This window comes from Myotis brandtii, unplaced genomic scaffold (assembly GCF_000412655.1).
Source record: "Myotis brandtii unplaced genomic scaffold, ASM41265v1 scaffold1875, whole genome shotgun sequence".
NCBI classification, from domain to species: Eukaryota; Metazoa; Chordata; class Mammalia; order Chiroptera; family Vespertilionidae; genus Myotis; species Myotis brandtii.
Genome location: NW_005356961.1, coordinates 344,750 through 350,433, shown reverse-complemented (window position 1 = coordinate 350,433; position 5,684 = coordinate 344,750). Strand labels below are relative to the sequence as shown.

General features: G+C 37.2%; 1 non-coding gene across 1 annotated transcript in view; it reads right to left on the bottom strand.

Moving 5' to 3' along the window:
- Nucleotides 1-1,248: 1,248 nt before the first annotated feature.
- LOC102261754 overlaps nucleotides 1,249-5,684 on the bottom strand; it is a 47,026-nt gene continuing 42,590 nt past the window's right edge. Inside the window, exons 3-6 of the transcript XR_001361767.1 lie at nucleotides 4,861-4,946; nucleotides 4,281-4,383; nucleotides 2,682-2,789; nucleotides 1,249-1,286 (exon numbers count right to left, since the gene is read on the bottom strand). This is a non-coding gene — a transcript (uncharacterized LOC102261754). The remainder of the gene's footprint in view (nucleotides 1,287-2,681; nucleotides 2,790-4,280; nucleotides 4,384-4,860; nucleotides 4,947-5,684) is intronic.

Sequence of the window (5,684 nt, the reverse complement as noted above, 5' to 3'; positions counted from 1 at the left end):
CTGGACAAAAATCGTGCACCTATGGATGAGGACAGTGGGTGGGGAGTGAGGGCAGAGGGTGGGGTGGGAACTGGGAGGAGGGGAGATATGGGGGGAAAAAGAGGAACAAATGTAATAATCTGAACAATAAAGATTTAATTAAAAAAAAAAAAGAAAAAGTTTGAAATTTCCTGTCCGGTTTGGCTCAGTGGATAGAGCGTCGGCCTGCGGACTGAAAGGTCCCAGGTTCGATTCCGGTCAAGGGCATGTACCTTGGTTGCGGGCACATCCCCAGTAGGGGGTGTGCAAGAGGCAGCTGATGGATGTTTCCCTCTCATCAATGTTTCTAACTCTCTATCTCTCTCTCTTCCTCTCTGTAAAAAAATCAGTAAAATATATTTTTAAATAAAGGTTGAAATTTAATGAACTAAACATCTACCACAGGAGTTAGAAAAATAACAGCAAATTAAACAGAAAAGAATAATACAGGTCAGAATAAAATTAACAAAATATAAAAGAAAAATAGGATCAGAATAGCGAAAAGTTGGTTAATTTTGAAAAGACTAATAAAATTGGTAAACATATGGTGAGACTGGTTAAAATGCAAGAGAGAGGGCACAAATTATTAAATTAGTGTTAAGAATGAAATTGGCAGCATCACTACAGGTCCTGCAGACATTAAGAGAATAATGGGGGGGCGCAGATAATGAGAGGGTATACAGGCAACTTTGTGTAATGAATTTTAGATAACATGGCCACAGTCCTATAAAAATAAAACTTAGCCCTAGCCAGTTTGGCACAGTGGATAGAGCATCAGCCTGCGGAAGGGTCCCCGGTTAGATTCTGGTCAAGAGCACATGCCTGGGTTGTGGGCTCAATCCCCAGTAAGGGGTGTGGCAGTCCATCAATGATTCTCTCTCAACATTAATGTTTCTATCTCCCTCTCCCTTCCTCTCTGAAATCAATAAAAATATATTTTAAAAAAATAAAAATAAAAACTTACCCAAACTGAAAAATAGAAAAGAAGAGGTGGTGAGGAGATGGGTGAAAAATGTGACGAGATTAAGAAGTACAAACTGCAGTTATAAAGTTAGGCAACACTTCTATAGACCAGCTCTAAATAGAACATGAAGTTTTTTAAGATACCATTTACAATAGTATCAAGTTCCTAGAAATAGATTTGACAAAAGATGTGCATGACAAATGTAAAGCTTTATTGAGAGAATTTAACAAGCCATATTATCAATATAACAACAGCATGTGTAGCTTCGGCTTGTCTTCTTTTTTAATGGCTCACTGTCCATCACCTAAAATAAAAAATATAACAGTTGTGTAGATTACTTAGCAGACTTTTACTTACATGATAATAAAGGTATACAAAGAATATTACAATTTTGATTTTGTAAGATAGAACTAAAATCAGAACCCTAACCACTGCACAGACTTCTATGCTAATGTACACTTTCAGGCATATAAGCACAATTTTTTTAAATGCTTCACTTTTTGGTGGTATGAAGAAACAGATTTCTCAAGCCCAGAAAATCAAATCCTATGCGCCTTTTTAAAGATAACTTTTTGAATCAAGAGCAAAAACTGCCAATGATTTTAGTCAAAATAAAATCAACCAAAAACTCCAAGAAGCAAAACAAACAAGTAAGCAAACAGTATTATTCAAATGCATTGACTTGAAATATTCTTCTAATTATATACATTAGTTAAAATAATGATGTCATACTATTTAATTAAAGAGACCACAAAGAAAATCATTGCATTTGATGTGTCTCTTTTGTGCAAACATATTTCATTGATCTATACCAGTGATGGCGAACCTTTTGAGCTCGGCGTGTCAGCATTTTGAAAAACCCTAACTTACCTCTGGTGCCGTGTCACATATAGAAATTTTTTGATATTTTCAACCATAGTAAAACAAAGATTTATATTTTTGATATTTATTTTATATATTTAAATGCCATTTAACAAAGAAAAATCAACCAAAAAAATGAGTTCGCGTGTCACCTCTGACACGCGTGTCATAGGTTCGCCATCACTGATCTAGATCAACCTTTATATGGCCTATTTATAGTAAGGTGGCCATTTATTTCCCTTGCACCTGTTGTCCTGGTGTAAGTAGTCATAGCACTCCCCTTTAACTCTCAAGAGTATCCTGGTTTGAATGATAAAAATTACATGGTCACACTAGTTTTAATGTCATCATAGATGCCATTCAAATGTGAAAGAAAATAGTACCATTTCTCAGCCTGGCTCACAATTAAAAATACAACAACAAACCAACCTAGAAAAGTCAAAACATACAGATCCATATTATTTTTTGGTGTCTGTAAAATAAAGTGATTTTTGAGAAACAGATCTGGCAAATAAAAAAATAATAATACTATTGTGTTGTTTAGATCTCCAAATAGTACTAAGGCATGTTAAATAATTTATATACTCTAAAAAATATTTGATCACTTGTCTTGCATTTTAAAGGACTTCTACTCCAAAGTAATAATACTTTCATGTTTTATAATTTAACAACATGGATAACTTAATTCACTGTTTTTCCTGACGCTGTCTTTGAATCAAGTATTTGGCGCATGAACAACCTTTTGAGAAATCTTTGTATGTGTGTTGTGTTACAAAAGTATAATAATATTGTAGAATAGAGCAACTCCATGACTTGCATTCTTAATGGGATAACCTACCTTTTGGAGTTTTAGCAGACGCCAGAATAACTGGATTCTTCTCATCTGCCTCACTGCCATCTGCAGGCTCATCACGAGGCCTACCCAGAGCCATTTTCTGGCTTTCACCTTCCAATTCAGGTTTGTATATAAGTAAAGAGAGTTATTAATATAAGTAGTAAACCACACATTAATGCTATTAAATAAAGCTCTGTAGGTTAGTATTGTAATAAATGTGATACATAAGAAAGCAATGAGCATTAAAGGGTTTTCTGGTAGAAAATAAAGTTTTATTTCTCATATTACCTCCTCCATGAAGTGTTTCTTTTTCTAAAACTGTTTTAAAATAACTTAGTTGTCACCTTTGTAAACCATATACACTTGTATTATTGCACCTATATCATTAGCTATTTGTTTACACAAATTTCTCTGACAAGACTGTGAGCTCAAGACAGAAATCATTCTCTCATTTCTATTTATATCCTCAGCACCTAGTACCTCACCTGCCACCAAGCAAGCCCCAACAAATGAGTGGGAAAAAAAGTCTTAGCCGGTTTGGCTTAGTGGATAGAACTTCAGCCTGAGGACTAAGGGGTCCAAGGTTCTATTCTGGTCAAGGGCAGGTACCTCAGTTCCAGGGTCCTTCCCAACACCATCCCTGGTCAGGGCTCATACAGGAGGCAACCAATCGATGTGTTTCTCTCACATCGATGTTTCTCTCTGTCTTTCACTCTCTCTCCTACGCTCCCTAAAAATCAATGGAAAAATATCCTCGGGTGAGGATTAATAAAAATAAATAAATAAAAAATGAATATATGCCCTGGTCAGCATGCTCAATGGTTAGAGCATCAACCTGCTCTACTGGAGGGTCTTGGGTTCGATTCCCCATGAAGGGCATGTACCTGGGTTGCAGGTTCGATCCCCACCACCTGCCAGTGCGAGTATAGGAAGCAACCATTCTCACATCTGTTTCTCTCTCTCTCTCTCTCTCTCTCTCTCTCTCTCTCTCTCCCTCCCTCCCTCTCTCTTTCCCCTTCTTCCCTCCTCCCTTCTACTCTCTAAAAAATCAATGGAAAAAATATCCTCACTCCTTGGGTGAGGATTAAAAAATAACAATAAAAAAGAAAAAAGAATATGTGACAATTAGATTATGGCTCAGGAAGACAAAAATACTGAACACTAAACAGCAGCTAGAACAGGATTTTACATTTTTATTGCTCTATATTATGAAAAATAAATTTTAAATCACAATCTAAGAGTTAACCAAAATATATTTAGGTTTGCTTAAACTTTTGATGCAATGACTTAAGTATTTCAAGATGACCAAGTTTAACTAGTGAAATAGTGTATAATTTTGCCTAGATTTAATACTGCTTCATTTGATTTGTTGATATAGACCCTTGGCAAGGATTGTATTTTCCAGGTGTAGCAAATAATTTAAAATATGGGATGGGTAAACTTATTGGAGGGAAAATTATCAGAGAAAGGGACTGCAGTTGCAAACTATACCTTTCCTTACCAGATAGGTTTCCAGCCACTTTTAAGGTGACCCTTTATTTATTCCTGTTACTAGTAAACATCATAAATTAAACACAAAATGTTCCTTTATCCCCTTTTCACCTTTAATCGCAGATGCTCCCTCTTCTCTCTTTTGTCCAGGTTCCTTAGAAGGACTCCCAACTGGTGGTTCCTCCTCAGATTTTTTGTCACTTGGTTGCTGGGCCTTGTGGGAGAGTACATACAAGTAAAAAGTATTATTTTCACTATTATAACAATAGAAGGCACAAATATATATACTATATTGCATAACTAATCACAAATCTAAAGAGGTTTTTCCTATACTCTTCTCTGTAAGCACTCTTAATAAAGTTACTCTTCCTATATAAAAAATACTCTAAGGAAGGGCTTAGCTGCAAGGAACAAGAATTCTAAAAACCATTTTAATATTTTCTGGTGCTATTTATTAATACACACAATAGGGACGCTATAGGGATGATTTCCAGGCTCATGTCAATATACATATGCAGGCAACACCAGAATATAAGTCTCCTTGCTCAATGTCTCATTCATAACATTCAGTTTTCACCTATTTTAGCAATGAGGTCCTTTATACAACAAATACGTATTGGTTCAACAACTTTTTCAATTTTTTCCAGAAAAATTAATTTTTCTGAATGGAAGTAAATGTTAGAGCACTCACAACCACAGGGTTAACTGGATCAAAAGACTCTTGACCATCGGGTCTTCCTCTAGATCTTGATCTCAGTCTTGCATTCATGGTTCACACTGAAAGTAAAAAATCATCAACCGAAGATGTAGTGAAAAATAGTAATTATACTGGACTGTTTCCCTGACCAACTGGTGATTATAAATTCTTTTTTACATTTGGTTAGATTCCCAAAATAAATCTTGAGTAATAATTACTGTTTTCTAATCACGTAATATTCAATGCAATTTCTCTCACCGCCTATTAGGGAGAGAGGGGACCCTGCAAGTACTTTTTAAAAAGTACGACTTTACTAAAGAGATTTAGTTTCACAACTAGACTCTCCAGTATAAACAGATTTTGTAATATATAGCCACGTCCAGCTCTCCACTGACAACCACCAATTCCGTGCTCTGTCGGCAGTTTCAGGTGCCTCCAACAGTCAGGTACCTCCAATACCACCCCCAAGACTCGCCCCATCTCCTTTAGACCCCCTGCCCGTCGCGGCCCACCATCCGTCCTTGTCCTAGCCCCACCATAACAACGGCCATGGCGGCCTTGATGCCTGTAAAGAGAAAGAGGACGACCTCGAGGACAGGCCACAGAGGGAGACACCCCAAAGCATGAGGACTGTCACTTACACTCCTGGGAGGACTCACCTGTGGACCTATCAGTTGAGTCTCAGCTCACGAGAAAGAAACTCGACCGTAAGACGCAAACCGCAGAGCTCTGCACACGGAACCTTGTACAACCGCCAAACCGATGACTCATAAAGCCCGGCAGTGGGCATGCGCACTGCGTCTCGTGCCGCGCACTGA